Source organism: Lissotriton vulgaris, chromosome 6 (genome assembly GCF_964263255.1).
Source record: "Lissotriton vulgaris chromosome 6, aLisVul1.2, whole genome shotgun sequence".
NCBI lineage: Eukaryota > Metazoa > Chordata > Amphibia > Caudata > Salamandridae > Lissotriton > Lissotriton vulgaris.
Genome location: NC_141694.1, coordinates 353,118,724 through 353,146,091, shown reverse-complemented (window position 1 = coordinate 353,146,091; position 27,368 = coordinate 353,118,724). Strand labels below are relative to the sequence as shown.

At 41.6% G+C, this 27,368-nt stretch overlaps 1 pseudogene; it reads right to left on the bottom strand.

The window, feature by feature from the left end:
* Positions 1 to 27,368, bottom strand: part of LOC147707328 (uncharacterized) — a 33,167-nt pseudogene that overhangs the window by 4,523 nt on the left and 1,276 nt on the right.

The window sequence follows — 27,368 nt, the reverse complement described above, 5'->3', positions numbered from 1 at the left end:
GCCACATATTAAGTATCCATTTTAGCATTCCACATGGACAAAATGACTGGGTTGTAGTCATTTATGTTTTTGGATTCCTCATTTCTTCTTAGGTTGTATGTATTTTTGGGTGATTTCCTTGTCACAGTATGATGCAGAGAAGACATAAAATTGCTGACTCTTCCTTTCGATATTACTGGACGTGAAAATGCAAAACGACATTTCGTGTAGAACTTGTCCTTGTATTTGTATTTTCGACGACAGTATTTCCCACAACGATGGGTTTGAAAGCGTAAAACTTGCTGTCTTAAATTGTCTGTACTTTTCGGAACGGAACATGTAGAATACTGCTCAATGAAACTCATCACTTTCTCATCTGAATCTGTTCCAAATTTTGGTGCATCTTCAATCCATAGCAGCATATGTATATGAGGAGCACCTCTTGCTTGATACTCCTTTCTCCAAAAGAAATCCAACACCTCTCCAAGGGGAGGATTTTTTTTGTTTGTAATAAAAGACATCATAGCTTCAAACCTATGATTGAAATACCTGCATACATTAACTGGATCCAAAGAGCACAGTTCTCCAGGTGTCTTGTATTCAATATTTTCAATGTTTTTATTTGCCTCTCATAGAAATTCAAGCAAGTCTTCCCAAGCAAACTCAGCACAGCTAAGAGTGAGGAACCATGTAGGAGTTTCTAAGTTTCTTAGCTTACATTTCAATTCCCCATGACGACGGTACCAATACTCGTTAGAACCATGCTGACATGCCATGAAATTAATTAGCTGAGATTCCAAAACACTGTCTTGCAGTTTGACTTTATCCATAAAACCCCTTGCTGAAACATTATGTAGATGTGCTCCACTTCTCAGTATATGGTTTACTGCATAGGAAAGTCCAGGCAAGTCACTCTCAAACAGTAGATGGAACAAATATGGAATGCATTGACAAAACCTTGGATCTTCTGCATATAATCTTGAAGTCCGGTATTCAGATGCAGGAATTTGAACAGGTCGGTCATCATATCGTCCACCTTCACCTGTTGGAAATAACTGTGGAAAACAACGAGCTTCCAAACTTTCTTCCCATACACTAATGGGACTTCCTTCGGCTTTTTTCATCTGAAACAAGTCAATAGCATTCCCCATTACTTATTTGGAATGCAATGGATGAACACTATAATATTCATAAATTTCTTCACTTCTAGAGACAATAACTTTTTCTATTTGCCCAGCAGAGACATCAGTGTCCTCTTCTACAGTTGTTTCCTCTTCTCCCAGATACACATTTCTATAGTACTGATTATTTTTTACCAAATACAACTTTGCCTTCTTGACTTTCCTAACATCCACTAATTCTTGCCAGATTTTCTTACTTTTTGTCGGAACACCATTAACTAGAATAACCAGAGGTTCCTCTTCTACTTTTTCCACACCAATCGTATCAATATTTTTCTTAAAATCTAGAGGCAAATAAACAACTCTTCCCTTTAATCCTCTCTGTAAATCTGAACGAGGCAATTTCCCAGTCTTAGGCTCCAAGCGAACAATAGCCTGAAAAGGATGCACACATTGAATCAGAATAGACTCATCGGTATTTAAATCCATCAATTCAGAAGGAATATCTACCAACTCCATATTATTATGAACAGCTCTAGCAGGCATTTTATTTTGATTTAATTTATTATAGCAATATGTACAAATACGTTGATCAGAGCCCAAATCAAAACAATTTTCAATCAACAAATAAGTAGCAAAATCCTTCCACTCATTATTATTTATCTTTTCGCTTTTTACATATAAATCAACTAATCTATTCTGATGCTTATAATGAGTTCGTCGACAACAAACACAAGAAAAATTAGGCCTTTCACTTGAATTGACTTTAAACTTTATAATTTCATTTTCAAAATTTTCTGTACTTAAAATCTCTTTATTCCCTTCTACATTACCTTCTATTAGTGTATCAATTTCTGTACTGACCTCTTTTTCACCAAAGTAACAAGACTCAATTTCATCACAAATATTTTTGACATCTAATTCAGTTCCATGCAAAAGAGCACTGTTTAACTGTTTTAGTTTAAGTGCTGGACTTTTTGCATAGTACAACCTTCTCACTAATTTCCTCACTTTATTATGATGTACTGCTAACATCCTAAAATGATGAAAAACACTCTGACATACTTTTCTTGAAAGATAAGCCAATGAATGCCCTTGCAAACCCGTTTTTTCTCTCAGTCTATCAGGATCTAAGTCTTGTAAAATTTTTATTTTTTGTTTCACACTTTTCTTAGTATATGTCCGTAAGAAATTGCAAAACAAATCAATTGATTCCTGTCGAACACTACAAATTTTACTACAATTCCATGTATAAACAGGAGCCTCAGGATATCTCCCTAAAACTTCATTTTCTAACAACTCTTCTGTATTTCGAGACACAATCTCTTCTTTTTCAACCGGACAACCGTCCTTCACCTCATATGCTCGACCACTGGTGTCAACTGCATGCAGCAAATCATTATCTTGAAAGTAACTTTATGGCTCAGAACTTGAACTATGCTTCCATTCTCTAGAAAAAACATCACAGAAATTAGTTCGATTAATTACTCTCCTCCACTTACATTTTGATTTGAACACATTGATTATCTTATCAAGTGTACGAATTCTATTCATTACTAAACTAAACAATATATTTTTCACTTTAAATGCTTCATCCACAATCTTAACTATGTTTTTTTCTTGTAAAAAGCAGTCTTTTTTATATGTTTTGATATTTTTTAATAAATTTAAAACAATTCTGTTGTAAAACATTCGTCTACGAATGTCAGAAAATTGTTTACTTCTTGCATTTCTTTGCAAGATATTGTCTCCTTGTACACGTCTAACATTTTTAGAAGGATATCCTGTCTTTTTTTAAATTACAGGTGTTTAATTTTTCTTAGGTAAACAACTTTTTTTTGCTTGACATTTCAATAAGTTCCTCAGAAAATTCTTACTTTGCTTACCAGGAGCATTTTTCTTTTTCTCTGAAGATTTTATTTTGGTTGCTTCTTGATTTTCTTTTTCCTTAGACCTTAATTTCCGTTTATAATTTTTATCTGCTCTGGATTTAGAAGGCATGTTTTTGTTTGTATAGATGATTATAATCTGTGGAAAACAAAAAATAACATATTATACACCACTACAAACATATTACATAGCAATTACAATAAGTAAACAATATAAACACTAGTATACAACAAAAGGCTCATTTACATTACATGTGCTTTGCTTTTTGTCAAAAACTATTTACTAATTAATATTACATCTTGTTTATAAATAGGTGGCCTGTTTTTTGCCTGTAGATACAAAGAAATAATTAGTGCATTGTATTTTCAATGTTTGATTACTTTGAATCCATAAAGAAGGCATTCACACATTTGCCATATATTCTGAATGTTAGCACTCTAGTTGCTCATTATATCAAGCTTCACTCACAGTGTGATTTTAAACAGATTAATAAGATTTTAGTTATAATGTACCATGTCTATCCCTGCCGACAGAATATGTGACTCTGCCTAACATCACAATAATGGGTGAATCAACCTTCAGTCACAGTGTGATCTTAGGCACATAATCAGAATGTTAGATATAATGTACCATGTCTGTCTCTGCCAACAGTATGTGTGACTCTGCTTAAGATCACAGTGATGGGTAAATCAAGCTTCAGTCACAGTGTGATCTTAGGTACATGATCAGAATGTTAGATATAATGTACCGTGTCTGTCTCTACTGGCCAAAAACAGGCCACCTATTGTTAAGCATATATATATACCCGACTTTTTACCCAAAAACATTTTCCATACTAAATCGTTTTTAACACAAAGCACAACCCATTTAAATGACCACTCCAAAGCAAAGCAGAAACCTAATTCATTTTCAAAATTCATTTCCAATATACACCATACAAAAACACAATATGCTTCTAGACTCTCACAATGTTAACATCTCTCACAGCATTAGTGGGGAAATGCATAAACACACGAATATGTCAAAGATTGCGCACACAGCTTGTAAATATGTCTCTCTTTTTTTGTATATTCTATCAAAGTGTATGCCATTTAAAAAGAAAAATTTCCAGCAATGCATCCTTTCACATGGGGCAAGCCCTAACTGAAAGGGCCTACGTCAGTTTTACACCTCAAAGTCAGTCAGTCAAAATACACTTTATTCAATTTTTGTTAAAATCATAAAAGGCAAGAATAATACATACATTAAAAACATTTTAAAAATGCCCATAATACATATATTTTACACAGTATCCAAGAAAATAGTCACTTGATTAAACACCATACTATATAAAAAGAGTTAAAATTGATATACTGGATTGCTTTTAGTTTAAAATGTTACAGTTCTAGGGATTCTTTTGTTTCTTCCTCTATATGCAGCTGTTAGAAAACTTGCAACACAGAAAGTGACATGTGCATCCGGTAACCGTTGAAGAAAAAGCTAGGCTGGTCTCACTTGTATAAAGCCCGTAGTTTTCAGGAGGGGTATTAGATATTTTATCCTCTCCATATTGTAAAACCCACAGAAAAACAAAAAGTGGAGAGTGTCCTGATTAGAAAATTGGTCACACTCACAGGGTGGTGCTTGCTCAGGTTTTCCCCACATAGGGAAACAGCCTAGTGAGTAGTGGATCAGGTTCATTCTAAATCTGGTTAATAAAAATCTGTGCAAGGGTTTAGTAACAAATTGCAGGTATGGTTCCATAGAGGGGGAAGAGGACAAGACCAAATGTGCTCTTACTAATGGTTTGTTGACTTCAAACTCCTCTCTCTCTAAGCGTGTCCTCCCCTGGAATTCCTTCTTAATCCATGCAATGTCCATTTTCCTGATATTTGACGGTGTTGTATATAGGTCTGGTCTCCCGAGGGCAGTGAATGATGATTTTATGTATTTCAACCATAATATTTTCATTGCCCCCTCCCTTGCAATCACATCTTTAAGGATTATGTGGTTTAAAGACAACAGCCTCCGTTGGTTTAGCCCCTAATCTTTTCGTGAAAGCCAACAGGGCTGCTGTGGACCGAGCTAAAGAAATGTTCTTGGCCTTAATCTGCGGCACCCACGTGCCTTTCTCATCAAACAGGACCCCTAAATATGGGAAAACAGGGACCCTGGAGAGAACCTCGCCTTTACAAGTAAAGGTTTTTGTGTGAGATTTATTTTTCTGTGGGCCCACAATCATTGTGTGTGATTTGGTTACGTTGATTTTTAAGTCTAAGTTAGCCATAAAGGAGCCAAAAAGCTCCAGAAGGGTCTGTAGACCATTGCCCGTACGGGCGATGAGAACGGCATCGTCCGCATATAGGAGAGCCGGAATCTGTTTCCCACCTACCCGCGGGACATCTGCATTGCCTGCTAACAAGGACTTCCCTAGATCATTAATATAAATAGTAAATAAAAGCGGGGCCAAGATGCAGCCTTGGCGAACCCCTTTCTTTGACCTGAAGCTATCTGAGAATCGCCCTTCCCTGGTAACCCGAACCTTCACAAAGAGTCCCTGGTGCAAACTAGCTATGAGGGCCACCAAGGAATCCTCAATACCAAGCTCGCGGAGTATAGCCCAGAGCTTGGACCTGTTGACCAAGTCAAAAGCCGAGGAGAGGTCCATAAAGGCTAAATAAAGTGAACCCTCCCCGGCCACTGTATACTTGGATATTAAAAGATGTAGGTTTGAGCATTGCTCTAGGGTTCCCTGTTTCTCCCTGAAGCCGTTTTACACCTGCTGTGAGCTTGGTGGAAAATTTTGACACAACCGCGTCATAAAGGTGACGCAGTGAAATCTCATAGATTTCACTGCGTCATTTGTACAACCCTTCTTTGCGTCAATACGCCCCCTTTGCATACATTACACCTGACGCACAAATAATGTGGCACAGGGCTTTACAAAGTGACGCATCTACCTAGATGCGTCACTTTGTAAATATAACTCAACAATGTGCAATTTTTACACCACTGCTGTGTCACAAAAAGTGATGCACCAGCGGCAGAAAAGTGACGCTTGGCCTCATAAATGAGGCCCTCAAGCGCTCCACAGGGAAAAACAATCTAAAAAATTGTAGTAAAAAAAATAATTTCCAGCAATGCATCCTTTCACATGGGGCAAGCTCATGACCTTACCTTATGTAATGTGAGAGATGTTAACATTGTGAGAGTCTACCTTATAAATACACAGCTGTGTCAAAGATTGTGCACTCAGCTTGTAAATATGCACTCAGACAAGAATATGAAATGCTGTGAGAGATCGTATCACTGTGAGAGTCTATCTTATAAACACACAGCTATGTCAAAGATTGCTTTGTCTGCCTGCATATTTACAAGCTGCGTGCACAATCCTTGACATAGCTGTGTGTTTATGCATCTCCCCACCATTTCATATGGTTTTCTATCTGCTATTCCTATCCCTCTCTAGATATTCACTCCTTCTATCCATGCTACAGGTTGCACAATGTGCTTCATAAAATTGAGCATATTTACAACTCCAATGAAACCATTACACAATTTCTAAACCAGCATTGAATCCAAGCATAAATAACAATTTATAAAAAAGTCTACCTTATAAACACACAACTATATTAAAGATTGCGCACGCAGCTTGTAAATATTTCTCAGTTTTTTTGTATATTCTATCTCAATTTATGCCATTTTAAAAAATATTTTCCAGCAATTCATCCTTTCACATGGGGCAAGCCCTAACTGAAAGGGCCTGCGTCAGTCTTACACCTACTGTGATGCAGGTGCAAAATGAAGACACAACAGCGTCCTAAAAGTGACGCAGTGAAATCTCATAGATTTCACTGCGTCACCTCTACGACCCTTCTTTGCGTCAATACGCCCCCTTTGCATACATTACACCTGACTCATATATAATGTGGCGCAGGGCTTTACAAAGTGACGCATCTACCTAGATGCGTCACTTTGTAAATATAACTGAACAAGGTGCAATTTTTACACCACTACTGTGTCACAAAAAGTGATGCACCAGCGGCATAAAAGAGACGCATGGTCTCCTAAATGAGGCCCTCAAGCGCACCACAGGGAAAAACAGTGCAAAAATTGTAGTAAAAAAAATAATTTCCAGCAATGCATCCTTTCACATGGGGAAAGATCATGACCTTACCTTATGTAATGTGAGAGATGTTAACATTGTGAGAGTCTACCTTATAAATACACAGCTGTGTCAAAGATTGTGCACTCAGCTTTTAAATATGCATTCAGACAAGAATATGAAATGCTGTGAGAGATCTTATCACTGTGAGAGTCTACCTTATAAACACACAGCTATGTCAAAGATTGCTTTGTCTGCCTGCATATTTACAAGCTGGGTGCACAATCTTTGACATAGCTGTGTGTTTATGCATCTCCCCACAATTTCATATGGTTTTCTATCTGCTATTCCTATCCCTCTCTAAACATTCACTCCTTCTACCCATGCTACAGGTTGCACAATGTGCTTCAAAAGAATGGGCACATTTACAACTCCAGTGAAAGCATCACACAATTTCTAAAGCAGCATTAAATCCTAGCATAAAAAACAATTTATAAAAAAGTCTACCTTATAAACATGCAACTATATTAAAGATTATGCACGCAGCTTGTAAATATGTCTCTCTTTTTTTGTATATTCTATCTCAATTTATGGCATTTGGAAAAATATTTTCCAGCAATGCATCCTTTCACATGGGGCAAGCCCTAACTGAAAGGGCCTGCGTCAGTCTTACACCTACTGTGAGGCAGGTGCAAAATAAAGACACAACAGCGTCCTAAAAGTGACGCAGAGAAATCTCATAGATTTCACTGCATCACCTCTGTGACCCTTCTTTGCATCAATACGCCCCCTTTGCATACATTACACCTGACGCATATATATTGTGGTGCAGGGCTTTACAAAGTGACGCATCTACCTAGATGCGTCACTTTGTAAATATAACTCAACAAGGTGCAATTTTTACACCACTGCTGTGTCACAAAAAGTGACACACCGGCGGCATAAAAGTGACGCTTGGTCTCATAAATGAGGCCCTCAAGCGCACCACGGGGAAAAACAGTGTAAAAAATTGTAGTAAAAAAAACAATTTCCAGCAATGCATCCTTTCACATGGGGCAAGCTCATGACCTTACCGTATGTAATGTGAGGGATGTTAACATTGTAAGAGTCTACCTTATAAATACACAGCTGTGTCAAAGATTGTGCACACAGCTTGTAAATATGCACTCAGACAAGAATATGAAATGCTGTGAGAGATCTTATCACTGTGAGAGTCTACCTCATAAACACACAGCTATGTCAAAGATTGCTTTGCCTGCCTGCATATTTACATGCTGCGTGCACAATCTTTGACATAGCTGTGTGTTTATGCATCTTCCCACCATTTCATATGGTTTTCTATCTGCTATTCCCATCCCTCTCTAGACATTCACTCCTTCTACCCATTCTACAGGTTGCACAATGTGCTTCATAAAAATGAGCATATTTACAACTCCAATGAAACCATTACACAATTTCTAAACCAAGCATAAAAAACAATTTATAAAGAATACTACCTTATAAACACACAGCTAACATTATGGAAACAGGTAAAAATATAATTCCTTAATTCACAGAGACACACACTATGATACTTTTAAAAATTCTTTAAACTCTCTATCTTTTTCAAAAGAATCATTACTCACCTTTAAAAATGGTTTAGAAGATGTCAAACAGTGTCAGTCACAGTCAACAGAAATTCTTATACAGAAACTCTGAACAATGCTTCCTTCACTGGGAGCCTTTCAATAATGGCACAGATTCTTTCTGATTTCCATATACTTGCACATAGCCAATAAAAATTGTTCCCCCACAAATTCAAAACCAAACTGCACATTTTAATAGGTTGAAGATTTCAAGACTTTGAAACTCACATAACATTCACCCATCCCCCCAGTGCTCATTCACCAAGTAACCATGGTAACTCCCTCTAAAACCAGCACAGAATTCACAAGTTCATTTTACAATGTTGCAAAAAAATCCATCAAGCCTGCTAGACCTCTCAATCTACTAGCTAATAAAATGCAATGTTTCTTTAAATGACTTTTTCTCAACCATTGAAATGACTTCTTTAAAAAAAAAACATTCACCCTAATTTTCAGTGTAGATTTTTAACAAAGCTCCAATCATTTCTACTTATTCATCTGCACTGATTCTCGAACACTTTTTTATCATAATCAAACTGCCATTTCATTTCCACAGCTCATCTGACTAGAAGCACACCTACCTTCAAAATGAAAAGAATCTGGTTTGTGGGTCATAGCTATGTCCACTGGGCTAAAAAATACGCAACTAACAGAGGTATTTACAATCTTGATTTACCAAATGTGAACATTGTATGGATTGGACAAAGAGGATTGAGTAATCACCAATTGATACCATTGATAAAATCCTTTATGCATTTACCACACCCTGACCTCATAATTGTGCACTGTGGTGGAAATGACTTGGGCACTTTGAATGGGGTAGGTCTGGAAATGCTATTAAAGGACATTTTTGGGCAATTGATGTCACTTTTTCCAAAAACTGCCTTGGTATTTTCTAATATATGCCAAAGGCAAAAATGGAACTGGTCCAACCAATTTTGCCCACAGATTGAAAAAGCGGTTCGGGCTGTAGACTTGTCAGACCGTCTTATGGAAATTAATATGGAGAAAACACGTTTTGGGACCCCCTTTTTTCTCAGCCCCCACTTCACGAATCCCCCCGAAACTTTCAGGGAAGGAGCGGAGCGCAGCGAGACCATTTTAAGGAAAATTACAGGCAGATCCCTCAATTGGCGCCAAAGTTATTCCCAATAGAATGTTTGGAATTTCCTATGGTAGCCAATCCTAACTATAACTACCTACTGGCGACCGCCAGTAGGTAAAGAAGTGATATATGTATATATATAGTTAGGGTTGCAAAAGAGTACCTTGCCTACTGTTTGATGTGTATTAATCTCCTACTAAGGAAAAAAAAAAGGTATACACGATGCAAAATTGATTAACTGAATAGGAATCTAGTCTCAAGTGGGGGTAAATTAAAAAACGGGGTGGTCTAGGCACTGTGGTCAGAGATGGAGAGACCTGTGTCAAAGTAAGTACGAATGTCGTTGAGTGATAGAGGTGACTAAGTTAAATAGATTAATAAAAATTTAGTGTGAGTCACATGGGTTAAAAACTAAGTTCCAAGATCGTGAAGCTAGATGTTAAGCAGCTTCATGGGAATAATTACGGGCGCGAGGAAATGCTGGAGGAATTAAAAAAACTGAATTAAAAAAGAGTGCACAGTTTAGAGTTGGACGCTTGGTGCTTCATCCGCGTTGTGGCCATTCGGTATCTTAGAATTTAGATGGATGATGTATTTGGACTTAAGCGTCTAAGTGCTTATTTATATTCGTGTGTGTGTGTGTGTGTGTGTGTGTGAATAAATCACGCTTTTGCACTTTCAAGTGGCCCGGATTTCTTTTTCCTTACTGGAGAGGGTTTTTGGTTGGATATATATATATATATATAGATATATATATATATATATATTACCTACTGGCGGTCGCCAGTAGGTATATATAGTTAGGATTTTTTCTCTATGGAACTTTTGAAAATTCTATGTCTAATAACTTTGGCGTTTGTGGACGGAATCGGCTGAAATGTTCAGGAAAATTGCACATTCTGTTCCTGAGCAGCCCCCGAAAATTTGGGGGGGTTCTGTCAAGGGGGGGCCGAGAAAAAAGGGGGGTCCCAAAACGTGTTTTTCCCATTCATTTTTCCATAGGGCCTTTGGCCTCACTTTTAGCTCGAACGGCTGAATGGATTTACACGAAACTTGGCAAAATTATAGGGACTGTTAGCCCGATGTGCCTTTGCAGGGTCTCAATATATGTGCTCCAGTGGATTTTGAGAAATTAACGTTTAAAAAAACAGATATATCTGTGACAGCGTCCCAGATAGCACACCAGATCGCGTACTTTTCGCGTAACGGAGCTTTGCGTAGCGAAGCTGATTGGCTCTCCGGTGTCTGTCAACATTCTAAACAGTCCGGTGCGGCCGCCATCTTGTCTCTCGGTAGGATCGAGAGACAAGAGGAGGAGAAAAACGAAGGGGGAATTTAATGAAAGGGGGCAAGGTAGATCCTTCTTGACCCCCTAGGAATGATGTTGGGGTTATTAAAGGGTCCCGTGGGGCGAATAATAAAAATTTGATTTTTCATGGTAGAAGCGCTTCTCGGTTCGTGAACCGGGTCGCAAACTGGTAGCGAAATGTGAATTCGCCATTTTGTGTTTCGATTTAATTAAATTACTAGGTATAAGGGGGTACGGGAGATGTATCCTGACCCCTTATGTTTTCTGAGGGTGGCTGAGGAGGCTCATATATGTTGATACATGTCTTCCAGCGGCTGTGCGTGAGCGTTTTTTTTTTTTTTGCTGCGTGACATCTGTTAATGTTCGATTCGATGGAAATCAGGAACTGTTGACCGCCATTTTGTCACTGCGAGTAAATATTTTGTTTTAAATAATTGTTATAAATTATTCCTTATTGATAAACATTGTCTGCGCCATCTTGCCTTTTTTGCAATGCCACACTTTTGTTGAGTACGTTAGCCATTTTAGATGCCTTGACCAGACCTACTCTCTGCACGCCGCCGATCCTCAGCATGGCTCCCCACCCTCGCAAGCATCTCCCCCACGCACTGGTCACCCCCGCTCTCTCTCTCATGCATGGGCCAGAAACCTCCTCCCATCTGCGCTGTTCGTGAGCGTTTTTTTTTTTTTGCTGCGTGACGTCTGTTAACGTTCGATTTGATGGAAATCAGGAACTGTTGACTGCCATTTTGTCACTGCGATGAAATATTTTGTTAAAAATTATTGTTATAAATTAATCCTTTTTGATAAACATTGTCTGCGCCATCTTGCCTTTTTTGCAATGCCACACTTTTGTTGAGCACGGCAGCCATTTTAGATGCCTTGACCAGACCCACTCTCTGCACGCCGCTGATCCTCAGCATGGCTTCCCACCCTCGCAAGCATCTCCCCCACGCACTGGTCACCCCCGCTCTCTCTCTCATGCATGGGCCAGAAACCTCCTCCCATCTGCGCTGTTCTTCTCTGAGAATCACACACCCTGTGCCCGCCCGACACCTCCCTTTCACCCTATTCACTACCGCACCCTCTGACACTCCTCTTCCTCTTTGTCCGATTGTCCAGGCCGGTCCCAGGCTATCACCTAGTCCTGCAGGTGTAGTTTATGGCCCCAGCTGTAGAGAATCACCCCTCTTCAAAGGAGTTACAGTAGATCAAGGCCCCCACCCGATGAGATCCATCACACCACACGCGTTCCTACTATCTGATAACCATCCTGTATTGTGCTTGGGGAGGAGATTCTCACTGTGAGGGTGTGTGGGTCCGAGCCTGAAGCGGAAGATTCCAGGGATGCCTCTTTGTACATCAAAGTTTTTACAATTATGTGTCACATTAAAAATATATAGCACTCCAACAAAGTAGTAGGATTATAACATTTTAATAACTTATAAATATATACAACGCAACAATAGTAAATACATTTAAACATTTTTTTAAAAAAGAAGCAACAATGGTCAGTAGCTGTGTTTTGTGCGAATAGTCCCAAGGCAGCACAACGTGCTGAGTTCTGGACGGCACCCAGGTGATGTTACCTGGGTGCCGCACTGGTTTTTGGTATCCTACAATGCAGCTCCGAAAAACAGCGTGGGGCGTCCCGGGTGGTGCAGGGGGGAGGCCTCGTCAGTAGCGGTCTGTTGTGCGAATAGTCCCAAGGCAGCAGAACGCGCTGAGATGTGGATGGCATCCAGGTGATGTCCAGTAAGTTGCCGCACTGGTTTTGGCATCCTACAATGCTGCTCGGAAAAACAGCGTGGGGCGCCCCGGGGGGTGGGTGAGGCGGCGTGAACGGGCCTCCCCAGGTGGAGGCTCGTCTGCTGTACTGGGGCGCCCCTTTACCGTTTCAGTTGCCATTCCGCCCGCTTTTGCTACACTGTGCCTCATCCTCCATTCAGCTGGTTATCGCCCGCTCTTGCGGCTACAGCGTCTCGCTCACCATGTAGTTGAGTTGCGCCCACTCTTGCGGTGCATCGATAGGCGGCTGCTACAGGACTCCTAAAATGGCAGACGGCTCTTTGGATTTGGGCCTGGTCCACTAAAATGGCCCTGGGACACCTTGGAACTCGGATGTCCCCTGAGCCTTGTAGATTTTACAAAAGTCTTGAGGGCCCCCGACTCCTGCAGTCTTCCGGTGGGGAGCGGCTGCCATGATTGCTTGCGGAATGACCACGACGGAGCCACGAGATGGTGGTGCTCTCATGCTGACGCTAGCTTCAGTCTGAAACATCCAGAAACAAGGTGGGGCTTTCATCGTTTGGGAAAAAAAAATGTTTTAATCCAATGAAAAGTGTTATTTTTAGGTCATATGATCAAGCCTTCTATCATTAGGAAACAAAAAGTAAAATGAACCAATGAAAAGTTTTATAAACAAGTCACATGACCTGTTATGCTTACGTTACGCGCTGGTATAAAAAGCGTGGAAAATCCGTTGGCACGTGAGGTGGCGTCAGTAGCGGACCGATGTGCGAATAGGCCGAAGGCAGCACAACGCGCCAAGATCCGGATGGCACCGAGGTGGTGTTCAGCAAGTTGCCGCACTGGTGTGGCCATCGTACAATGCTGCGCCGAAAGTCGGCGTGGGGCACCCCGTTGGCCTGTGAGGTCGCGTCAGTCAGTGGGGGCTGTTTGAGAAAGCAATGTGATGCTGTGCGTCGCCCCCAAGATGGAGGCTCCTCGGCTGCAGTGGGGCGCCCCTTGGTGTTTCACTCGCTATCCAGCTGAGTTGCGTCCGCACTTGCGGCTACAGTAGGCCGAAGGCAGCACAACGCGCCGAGATCTGGATGGCACCGAGGTGGTGTCCAGCAAGTTGCCGCTCTGGTGTGGCCATCCTACAATGCTGCGCCGAAAGTTGGCCTGGGGTGCCCGTTGGCTTATGAGGTGGTGTCAGTAGCGGACCGATGTGTGAATAGGTCGGAACCAGCACAAGGCGCCAAGATCCGGATGGCAAGTCCTGGATGTTGGGTGCCATAGTTGAGAGCCAAGATCCGGATGGCAAGTCCTAGATGTTGGGTGCCATAGTTGAGAGTTCTGAGCAGTGCTTGTAACACTGTCTGAAGCCTATTTGCACCTGCTGCAGCTTCACTATTGCCCTGGTGTGGCCAAAGATCGCCCATGACATAGGCGGCCGGCTCCCGAGGTCCGGAGGAACTTCTTTCCTTTTCCTTTCTGCATCTTGTCCCACAATCCGTTTGACCTGAAGACACGACCAGGACCCTGAATGTGTGCAGGGGGATACTATTGAATGAATCAAAATGGCGGCTTCACACAAAGCTGACTCAAGCGTTGCTGGTGATGCTATACAGACAAAAAATGGTTTTCAGTTTGTACATTCTTCAGGATTTTTCCATCCAAGGCTGGTTGAGAGTTTGTAGAACAATGGCTTTAGATCTTGCCCTCCCCTCTTTTGACTGTTGGTTCTTGTTGCCTATCTCTTCTGTTGCCATTTAACTGAACCTTTTTTGACTGCTGAAAGGGGTTCTGGTCCGACCGCTGGTTGGTGGAGACATTTTGACTATATCCTGGACCTGCCCGGCCTCGCCCAAAATGGCGCCGGTATAAATGGGACTCGTAACTCCTTGTTGTGTACTGGTTGAACAACCGATATTTGCCGTCCTACATCTGGCCCTTAGTTCCTGCCGGCCAACAATGGCACTATGCAGGTTAGTGCATATCGCCCGACATAAAGACATTGATCAACATGTTTGTTAATATGCTCCCTTTTTGTGAATAGCCAAAATAAATCTGATTCATAAGTACATAAGTTACATTTGTGGGTTAAACCTTGTGGATTAAAATTACTTTAGAAGAGAAAATGTGGGATGATTATACCCCGGATGGACATGGCACTCACAGATTACGGTAATATTATGTCATTCAATACTATTTCCCTATTGGGTGCCTAGGGAGGGGGCAATCATCCAACACCTCCAAATTTGGATCAGCCGATCCAAAACGTTCAAGGCAACGCCCTAGCACACAAATGTACAGATTATCACAAGTTAAGAACTTTGAGTTCAAGATGAGCCCAATAATACACAGGATGCTTTAATATTAATACCTTGTTTAGAATCCAGCCAACACGTGTTTCCTCGTCCGGCACAAGAAACCAGCGACTTCCTCAGGGCTTTCAGTCTTCACCTTAAACTAAAATGCCTTCCAGTTGGTTATACTTCCGTCCCAGCCTCAATCCAGTTGGGCAAAATGTTAATACTCCGTATGCAGGTCTTTAAAAAAGAACAATTATCCTAATAGCACGATCCAATACACATGCTTAAAAGCGGACTTGATTCATGTCCGCTTAGTATATGCTGAATATAGCATCAAAGCACTGTGTAAACGCTCCCCGGCATCTCCGTATGGCCGGTAAGTTTTATTGCATAACAACTTTACCAGTGGATTCCTTATGATAGTAGGAATGAATGATTTTTTTTTTAATCAGTGAGGAATGGGGAATAACTGTGCAGTCCCACACAGACCATGGTTAGGCATTTTTAATTATCTAAATGTATTTTCATGAAGTTAATCATACTGCTTTGAACCTGTATGTGCGAAGTGTCCTTAAACAAGGTGTACCTCAAATGTTCTCAATGAGTCCGATAATGTTTAATATTTACATGTCCCCTCTTTCTACTCTAGGGGAACCTGTTGGCATTAAAATCATATCCCTTGCAGATGATAACCAGCTTCTTTTACATATTTTTTCATGCAAGAATGGCTCTTTAACAGCAGAGGAAGCTCTCTTGGCCTGTATGGGAGCAGTTATGAACTGGATGAGAATCAAGAATCTGTAATGTAACCCAGACAAAACTTAAGTTCTGTTATTTGGCCCTGCCTCTGGCCCAGGGTGTGATGTTATTTGGACAAAGAAGTTTCATGGGCACCCTGCTCCAGCAGCAGTGGCCAGGAACCGGGCCATTCAATTTGATTACCAACTTTCCTTTAAGGCTCAGATGTCTTCAGTGGTTATATTCTGCTTTGAGATTTTAAAAGTCCTAAAAAAATGTGTATATCTACTTCTGCTGCAGGTTCAGAGATATGTAGGTCGTGTCCTGGTCAAGTCGCAACTGAACTAGGCCAATGTGCTTTATCTACTCAAGGACCTGCAAGTTTTGCAGAACACGGCAGCTCGCTTTCTATCTAAACTCTCACGGAATGCCTCTGTCTCCTCCTATCTGGAGGAGTTACACTGGCTGCAAATAAGTAAGAGAATTATGTTTAAGTCCCTGGTATTGGTCTGCAGGGCTTTTTATGGGATGGGCCCTTGGTATCTTTCCGAGAATATGAAGAATATGAGGCCATATTGACCGATAAGGGTACAATTCTCTACTGATGCCCTTGTATTGGTTGTCTCACCAGTTAAACAGGTTAGGAGAGGTGGTTCCTCTTTTAATTTTTTGGCAGAACGGAAATGAATTATGTTTTCTTAAAATTAAATAAAAACACATTTGTTTACATTCACTGATCAAGAAATCTGGGATCCATACTTGTCTGTTCAGTGCCAGGACACTCTCTTAGCAGCTGTGTGCTATACACGTGGGTTCCTTTATTCATTCATTCTTAATGATCTGTCTTCTAGATCAGCATGTAAGGGGGTTAAATGGAGATTATCATAAGAAATATGCACTGGGACCCAGTGCATCTTGCGGGGTAACTCCAATATTTTGATTCTCAAGAAACCATCCCTTGGATGGGCTTGTTTTTGAATGAGAGTCCATGGCTTCTCATTATCAGAAAACATATCTTTGTGTCTTTTGTGTCCAGTAACATGAACCTTCAAGTAAGTAGATGGAAACGAGCAGTTGGTTTTTGGGTTTACCTTTTTTAAGGAGGGGGGTGCTTTGACATTCTATTGCTTTGCTGATTAGGAGCGTTATTTATGCTAGTATCTACAATACTCATTATTTTATGATACAATGAATTGAATGATTACTAGCAATCTGTTAACTAACATGCCCTCCACTTTAGCATGCTCAACCCTCTACAGTTCTTCATTGTGATCATCTTGGATACCATCCCACATTTTGTAATCTGGGACAAAATCTGTAAAGTCCTGTAAGGGTGCAAACAGTAACTAGAGTGAATATTTGCAATGCTGCGTTTCACTATGTAGTCACTTGATCATGTACGTGAAATATCCTCAGTTATGTTTGTACTAGGTTGAGTCTATTTGAATTTGCTGTATCAACCAGAGTCATATGTGTTGAAGTTATTACTTTCATTTGTATGTTTGTGAAGTTGATTCCAAATGGGATTGCATCAACTAGAAGCAGGTTAGTAATCATTTAATTGTATCTCGGGGATTGGAGGTTTTAGGGTTAAATGCTTTAGGTCACATCCAGTGAGTCTGCTCTCGTCAAACATGTTTTTCTTTGTCGGAGCCCCTGGGAACACTTGGAGGTGCACGGGGCTAGCTACACCAGTGTGCTGTCACCAGTGATGAAACCAAGTATATAAACAGCCACAATCCCCATCTCGTAAGCTATGGCGCATGTTGCTATAGGTGTTGCCATAGCCACTTTCTTGTCTTTAAGTAAGCAAGGTTTAGCCACGCTTTCAGCCATTCTCTCCAAAGGCTGTCTCAAAATCTTGAGTGTAAGCATCAATCAATCAGGAAATGTCAGGCGCGCTACTCACCTGTGAGGGTCTCAAGGCGCTGGGGTGTTGGGGGACAGGGAGGGCTCAGCAGTGCTGTTCAGTAGAAGAGCCAGGTCTAGAGAGCCTTCCTGAAGGTGTTCAGGGAGGGGGCGCCTCTTATTTCTATTGGGAGCTCATTCCTGGTCTTGGCTGTGATGTAGGAGAAAGTATCTTCCTCCTTCTTTGGCTCTGTGGAAGCGAGGGGTTTGGGCGAGGGTGAGGTTGGCTGATCGGAGGTTTCTTTTGGGTACGTGGGGGCTGACTCTGTCATGGAGGTTTTCGGGCCCAGTGTTGTGTAAGCATTTGTAGTCCTGGGTGAGGATCCTGACAGTGACTCTCTTCTCCACAGGGAGCCAGTGGAGCTTCCATAGGTGTTGGCTGATGTGTTTGTGTCGCGGGATGCTGAGGACAAGTCTGGCGGCAGTGTTCTGTATCGTCTGGAGTTTGCGGAGTAAGGACTTGTTTATGCCGGCGTAGTGTGCATTTCCATAGTCCAGCTTGCTGGTGATGAGTGCTTGGGTGATTGTCTTTCTGGATTCAGGGGGGATCCATTTGAATGTCTTCCGGAGGATGCAGAGTGTATTGAAGCAGCTGGTGGATCATGGAGAGGGATGAGTCGAGCTTAGACTACCAAAAGTACCAGTTTCTCCACTTGTGCAGTCAGGACGTATTGTGAGTTTTGATGTTGATGAAGTGATATTTTGGTGCCCATACTTGTGGCGTTTCAGGTATTCGTGTGCATTGCCATTCTTCATGTCACTTCAACTGCACCATTGTCACTGATGCAATCCCCCCCACTTTTCTTGGCCCAGTCTCCATCCTGCTATGATGTAAAGATGCTGTGTTTGACTACATGGGAGCTCATTTTGTGATCACAGCACGTCTTTGACACCTGCTCTTCCATTTTGGAACCTGTATACACTGATGAAATATGATGTGAGCATTCGAAACACAGAGTACTGGTGGGGTGCAGTGTTTTATTTTTGCTACAAGAAACTCCTGCTGTCTGCCCATAGAAGAAAGGAACTACCATATCATAAATAAAAGGATGAACTGTGTTGCCTTTAAAACCTCATCTGTAGCATTGTTCAGTGTGGCAAACCGTTTCAGAATTTTCTTTGGAGTCTGCCACTGCACGTGTGTGTCTATCGCTAAACTTCACGGACTAGTAAATGCAAAATGGTCCTCTCCTTATTTCAAAGTACTCCAGCTGCTATCTCTACCATTCTGTATATTCAACTAATAGTCATCTCTGAGCTGTCACAAAGTTATGCCACGTCAGGAATGGTTGTTACGCTTTTCATAGATCACCAATCACTGAACTCTGTCCCTCCTTCACTTTGGTGGCCTGGAAATGTCGATTCTCCAATTAACATGCAGAGAGAATCTTGATTTCATTAAAGACAACGGAGGCTGACATTATGCAATAACTTTTATTGCTGCTCAAGATATGCAGCCCTTTAAAGTGTAACCATTACATCATAAATAAGACATTCTACAGGACATGGACAAGTGTCCTAGCAACCAGTAAACATCCTCTCTTTTATTCGCTGCTCACGCAAAGATAAGTACTGCTTCTTCCTTTCTCCCCCTCTAGGGGTATTTTATACGCTATTTCATATTATTTTGATTAACTTAGCCAATGTGTTTTATTCTAACCAATTTGCCTTACAGACTGACCTGTTTTAGGTAGGTAACAGTCTTTATTTTCTACTTTTAGCCGATTTTCAATGTTTATGTCGCCTACCCTTCCAATTTATGGTCGGGTCGCTTTTCCCTCGAAGAAACTGACCAAAATAAAGAAAGAAGTCTCTTATGTTTTATCAAAAGATTTGGTCAGCTTGAGGGAACTAGCAAGAATAGTGGGCCTCTTATCATCATCTATCCAAGCGATCTCTCCAGGACCGCTTCACTACAGAGCCCTTCAGAGGTTGAAATCCACGGGCCTGAGGAAAGGCCTATGGTATTCAGACCACATTCCCTTATCTCCAGAAGCTCGGTCCGACCTCCTTTGGTGGCGGAACAACCTAGACAGTTGGAACGGGAAAGCCATATTCGGGAATACACCGGACCATATCTTGGAATCCGATGCGAGCAACTCCGGCTGGGGTGCCAGGTTGGGAAATTTGGAAACTGGTGGGAAATGGTCCCAGGAGGAACTATTTCTACACATAAACTGTTTAGAGATGATGGCGTGTTTGAATGCTCTTATGAGTTTCAAATCAATTTTAATGAACAGCGTAGTCCTAATCAAATTAGACAACTTCACAGCCGTCTCCTACATCAATCGTTTAGGGGGAGCGAAGTCTGTTCTTCTAGCAGATCTGGCCAAGAAAATTTGGTACTTCTGCTGGGACCAGAAGATTGCGCTGAGAGCGGAATTCCTTCCGGGCCACCTGAATACCAGGGCGGATTGGAACTCGAGATTCCTCAGAGACGCAAGCGATTGGAAGTTGAATCCCCTTATTTTCAAGAAAATTCAAGACCTTTGGGGTCCTTTCGAAGTAGACCTATTTGCCAGCAGACTCTCCTTCCAAATAGATCGCTACTTCAGCTGGAGACCAGACCCATTTGCCTTGGCAGTGGACGCTCTTCTCCAACCGTGGAGCAATCTCAATTGTTATGCCTTCCCCCCTTTCTCCCTAATCCAGAGAGTCTTACTGAAGGTTCGTTCAGAACAGTCCCGAATCGTCCTAGTTACTCCCTTTTGGAACTCCCAGGTCTGGTTTCCGAGTGTGATGGAGTTGACCATGGAAATTCCCCGTTTTATCCCAGGGAACTTGGATCTCCTTCTGGGTCTAGAAGGAGATTTTCATCCTCTTCTCTTAGAAGGAAACATGAACCTTCTTGTTTGGAAGATTTCAGGGGTTCTATCTGAGCTTCAGAAACAGTGTGAACACAGGACTTGTCCTAGATAGGCCTCATGCAGCAGCTGTCTCCTTATCGTGCTTGATGCACCACAAGGGTCCCAAAATGGTGGCGGGATGCCTAATAGCATTACACAATACACCACAACACATAAAAGCACAACACAATACAACATCACAACAGCACATCAAAGAGACAATCTGACGCAACAAAACCTTAGATTAAAACACAGAGCTGAAATTAGATATGATCCTCCTTTCATTACTCCTCATTAAAGCCCAGCTCGGCAATGGCCCTTTCCAGTAGTCTCAGTTTCATATCACATCCAGAGTTCAGCAAGGTTGAAGATAAAACATTAAAATGGACGAGATCAGTTGGGAATTGTGTTGCCTAGTAATATACAAAACCAGGCAATTATGAACACTGCCCTTTTCTGATTGACACCATGAATAAGTTGATGTGTGGTCGCATTCGTGAAGCACGCTAAGAAAATTTAGTAACAGTGATAAACATTTCGGGGGAGATTTACAAAAAATTCACGCAGCGCAGCCCCTTGCGAGTCTGCGCTGTGTTGCAAGAGTGGGAGGGAGCAGGAGAGCACCATTTTTTCTGAGAAATGGTTCTCTCCTCCCCTCTTCCCTCTGGCAGCGGTGAATACAGCTGCCAGCCGCCAAGCACACACCTTAGCGCCATAGCGCTAGTGTGTGTGCATTAGTCATGCATTGGTTTCGTACAGGAAGATGCCAAGACATAATGCAACATTTTTCCCACTTTGTATGCGTGCTGCACAGTGCAGCACACATAAAAAGTCGCAAATGGAAGGAGAAAAGGGGGAAAAGGATGTACCCTTACGGCTAGAGCAGTCAATCTCGAAGCTGGGGAACCAGGGGGCATATTACCAACAACTAGCGATAATTATCGCTATGTTGGTTTAGCTGGGATATTTTTATCGCCGCGCTGCGGCTATTTTTATCACTTAGGAACCTTGCTACTATCAAGGTTTATCTCCTAAGCGATAAAAATCGGTCGAAATGCATGAATATCGCTGAAAAGTCAGCGATATTCATGCATTACCGAGCTAATGCTCTTAGCCATGTTATCCACCTACCTTTGGATAACATGGCTAAGAACTGCTCAGGGGCAGGTGTTAGCTTTTGGAGATATTCGCGCTTAGCGCGAATATCTCTAAAAGTTGGTAACAGGAGATAGCAATGTTAGCGACTGTTTCCAGTCGCTAACATCTTGGCACGCCCACTTTGCATGTTATTAGTGATAAATATCACTGACATGCGAAGCGGGCCCAAGATGGTCGCTATCTCCTACTAGCTGTTGCTAACTGGTGTTAGCGACAGCTAGGTAATAGGGAGATCATTTTATCTCCGCTTACTTGGCTTTTAAAGCCAAAAAAGCGGAGATAAACCCCCTTGATAATATGCCCCATGGTTCGAGTCTCATCATCGATGCTCAACATCCTGTGATTCTGGGCAAATCACTTAATCTCCCCGTGCCTAACAAACCTGAATATGTCTCTCTGGAATAAAACTGGTGCTCATGTAGAGCGCTCTGATACCTGACATCTTTGGGTCTAGTTTGCGCTATATAAAACTCAGAAACCTTGGGTGGTTGCATGGGAAAGCCCATACTCCTCCCTTGGTACGCCCCCATCGCATTACAAGTTCAGCACTGGAAACAAAATAGGGAAAAAAAGATTTTGCACTGATTTGTGCACTTTTGTGACACAAACACAACGCAAAATCTTAGTAAATCTCCCCCTTCCAATATTTAAGAACGTTAAGAAGCTTTCTTGTCTTAATCCATGAACAGATTGCTCTGTAATGACTAAAGCATGATGCTATAAGGTTAAAAACACACAGAATTACAGAAAACAAATGCAGAAATATCTCTAAATCCCATTCTGTACGGAACCACACACCTTGTAAACATTTAAAAAGTCTCAATACAAAGTAAAACAAGAAGGTCATTGAGGGAAAAAGTACGTTTTTCAAAATTCTTTTTATGATTTACTAGTGCTTCGAGATTAGGCTTTATGCCGCAGATTTCTGTTTAGATCCGCAGAACTATAATTCAACTACCATTAGCGAATTCATAGAAAAAAACTCTATTATAAAAACCCCGCAGGTGTCTGTCTAGCTGGAAAATGTAAATGGATAAGCCAGGCGGTAACACATTTAACTCTAATGCACACTGTAACCTTTAGAGTTCCATGCTGCATTTTTCTTCAAAATGAAAAGTCATAAAAAAAACATACGGGATGGATTGTGGACTTTAGTAAGAGAAGCCAGCATATATGTCCTTGTCCAGAAAAACTGCATCTGTGACTTTTATCACAGGCGTTGTTTAACTGAAAGCTTTTTCTCATTTGCTATGCGGTAAGATGAATACATGCTGTATGAAAAAGGTGAATTCCTTACTATTGTTACAGCTGATAAAAAGATAACAGTACAGTTTCGTAAGAAATGTGAGTATTAGTGGAGGGGAGTGAGAACCCACAACAAATGATAATCACAATCCTTGTCAGGTTGAACAACAAAAGTCACTAAATAAATCTGTGCTTCACCTTCTGGTAGCTTGGTACAAGAGCAGGCAGGCGTAATGAGTGAAGTGTTACACAGTACTCCAGCACTAATAAAGTGGAAACACAACACAAATAATTTAGAAAATAGAGAACATTTTATTAAATAAAATGACACCAAAATGACAAAAATTCATTTATTAGAACCAGCAATAATATTTTTTATAAAAAAATAGCATCATGGAAAACACAAAGTGCCAGCTGCAATTGTCTGGTCACGCCGGACACGATCAAAGTCCAAAGTTAAGATCGACTGCAATGGAGCCTGGCTTGGTAAGCAGCGACAAACATGATTAGGTGGTTAGTGTTTATTTTTTATTGGCCCTGTTTTTATTTATTCATTGTTTTTGAGACGCTAGTTTGTTATTTGCCCTGTTCCAGTACTGGGGTATTTGCTCATTACAGTATGGACTAGGGGAAACTTTCTTACAAGAGGAAGCAAGTTACATCAGATTCTTCTTCTGAAGAGAAGGGCAGAGACAGCAGAAGTGTTTGAAGACTCTGGTCTTGTGGCAGAAGTAAGGACAACTCTGGTATCTTGTCTACTTCTAATCTTCTAAAGATGATTGAAGAAGTAGTGGCTGGAAAAAGAGGGACAGTGTTAGCAGCGATCATGGTTATAAAAATTCCAGTGACTCTGCCTTCATTTAATCTTCAGTTAATGAACTCTATTCCTCCTCTTCTGGTAAATGAGTTAAAAGAGAAGTCATCACCCAGGTATTGTATGATGTTAGCCAGAATCTAAGTTTTCCAGAGATAGGAGAAGAGGAAGAATATAATGGTATATTTCCACAGTGTGATAGACAATCAAGCCAGCTTTACCTCTGCATGACAAGATGAAGACTTTGATTTGGAGGAAAAGGTGAGAGATACATCATTTAAATGTGGCACAATTCATGAGGAGGTTTTACATATTGGAGGATGCTGAGGAGGAGGTGCTATGTTGAGGAATACTTAAAAGTTGCCCAGTTGCCACATGCCATCAAGACTGATTTGAATCAAGCCACACTCACTGTTTTTTTCTGTTAAGGCAAATAACTGAAATCCAGTGGTAAGAATATTGAAAGGGCCTCACAAATGCCCGTTCCTAGACACAATTTGTTGCTGAGAGCAGGCACCCATGCCACATGAAATATTCAATCCTTGGTGACAAATTTTAGTTCTTGGGAGGGGCCATTCAAGAAGGTGAAGACTTTTTGATTTGCTTCTTCAGATGTCTGCTGCTTATCCTATACCGTCCCTGTAAGAGCTTTTGCTCTATCCTCAGGAACTGCTGTTTTGGGAGTGTGCTATATATAAATTAGAAACTGAATGGTTGATTTGAGTGAGTAATCCACATTGATGAAGGTTCAGGTTATGGACGAGATCTTCTATGGGAACTGTTAGTTCCTATGTTTACCAATGCCCTTAAGGACAGTGTTAGAACTGGGATTTCTGGTTGGCTAAGGCTTACGCCAAAGCCAAGCAGAAACCACCACTCTAGTCAGGGCAAGGGAGTCACACGCCAAGATAACCCCTGCTCACCCCCTCGGTAGCTTGGCATGAGCAGACAAGCTTATCCCGGAGGCAATGTGTAAAGCATTTGCACACACACACAACAGCAACAACATCCTAGGCACACCACAAAAGGAACTCCACACAAGGTTATATAAAAAATACTTTTGTATTGTCAAAACACATCAGATAGTAATCACACAATATACATTGTGCCAACTGGCACGGGCAATATTCACAAGGGATTATTTGCACCAGGCCAGGCCACGTCGGTCACTGTCAGAATCAGCACTTAGTGGAACTAGCACTTAGAATAACTGTCACACCAAATAACAATTATAGATCACAACCAGTAACCACTGGTAACAGGTAGGTACACACTACGCAATACTAATAACCATAGGCCTAGATCACGCAGGGACACAAGCTCACTAGTATTAGATACTAGGCAAAGCAAACTTCTAAGCATGAGCACCTTTAGAAGTATAAGACAAGCATAAAGGCAAAGCACATTATGCAGCAATCACATTTAGGCCTAAACAGTATAACTACTGCAGGCAATCTCTCACTAGTCTAAAGACATTAGACTCTGCCTCCTAAGAATAAATCACATTTAGGGGCATAGATCACAGTGAGGTAAAATCTCACTAACACAACCTCCATAGGTAAAACTATCTCTAGAGGTATCACATACAGGGTGCGTAAAACATACTAGATGCATTACATTTCCTAGCATCACATCACTTTAGGCAATTATCATCACATACCTAACAGGTAATCACATTGCGCAACAATCACCTTAGGGCCTTGCGCCCTATCCACATACCAGCCCCCTGGCCAACTGGCCATCCAAGAAGGGGCTCAAATGCCCTGTGTCCGGAATGTCAGGGAGCACTGCCATCGCAGCGCCAGTCAGGGGTGTGCCACTGGCGCAAACCTAAACTTTGCAGCTACCCACTACTTGCTGGGCAGCTGATGACAATCACAAGGGCCTAAACGCTGCAGCTGGCACTAAGTGCTGCGCAGCTGTGAAAGGCCTGGCACCTCTGTGCCACTTCTGTCCCTCTCAGGGACTCTCTCTCCCTTGGCGCCTAAACGGTGCAGCTGCCCACTAATTTCTAGGCAGCTGAGAATACAATCCAATCCAATCCAAAAATCTTTATTTCGGCCTTTTAGGCCATAAAAGAGACATACAAATACATACAACAGTATAAAAACATCATTGGAATGTACAAAAATACAAGTAACGAGACTTCTTATCCATTTTAAAATCGAATAGATAAAATACATAAAAAAGGGAACAGCACAATTCATTACATGAGAGTAAAATTGACATTATGGTAAGGACGTTTACAACGGAAGCCGTAAATATCAATAAGACAGTGGCAGAATATTCAATCTATGTTAGTTTATCCTTAATCAGCTTGGACCTCATACGCCACATGGCAAGGAGAAATTTGGAAACTGCAAATACAATATGGGGGGAAGAGTCAGATTTCAGTATTCTATAGGATGACAGACAGTTCCTTATAGCCATGTTCCTGCATAGGGGCACCAACCAATATTTCCTTGGGGATTTATAGGTGGGGCAGAAAAACAGAACATGGATTTCGTCCTCATCGCACAGATTGCAGCCAGGGCATAACTTATCCCCCCCATTGGTCCATTTACTAGTAAAGGATTTGATTGGCAGGGAGCCAAACCGCCACTGTAAAAACAACTTCCTTGCCAAGGTTGGGTATATAAAATCCAAGAAAGTTTCAAACTTATATGAATTTTTGGATTGAGTAAAACAGTGAGTTAGGGTGCCAGTGCTAAGTGCAGTCATGTGAGATGTGAGATTTTGTTCCTTGTACACTTCCACTAGTCTTTTCCGGGGTACCTTGCTACAGCCTATTTCTGGAGTCACCCAAAGCTCGCTAAAACCAAGCCTAAACAATTCTTTTTTTACAAAGGCTAGCCAAGGTATCTTGTCATTGTGGTTCAGGTTCATGACATTTACCAGATCTTGCCTGTAGTGACTAAGCTCCTTTGTTGACCACAGTCTATGCCAAAATCTAATGGGTTTGGATTTGAGATCCTCTCTGATGGAAGGTAAACCCAGATCCAGACGTATGGGAAGTAGGGGAGTTGCAGTTGGGAGGGCCAGGAGACTCCTCATAAAGTTATTTTCAGCACTAACCAACTCAGTTGCCGCTTGGTGCCCCCATAGCTCGCTTCCATAAAGTGCGGCCGGTTTCGCTTGCACTTTATACATCTCAACTGCAGGAGCTATAGGTTTATATGTTGAGGTGTTGGTAACCTTTAAAATAGCCCCAGACAGTTGGGAAAGCCTTAATCGCGAGCTTGCAATCTGTGGGCCCCATAAGAGGTTCTCTTGAAGGGTTACACCCAAATACTGAAATGTTTTGACCCTCTCTAGGACCGTAGAATTTAAGGTTGGGTTGGGTCTAGTTGTAGAGGAGGGGTTAAAAATCATGTATTTGGTCTTCCCTGCGTTTATCTCAAGGCCATGCTGCCTACAGAAAAGATCGAAGCCATCAAGGATTCTCTGAATTCCCATGGGTGATTTGGAAAGCAGGAGGGTATCATCAGCAAACATAATCGCTGATA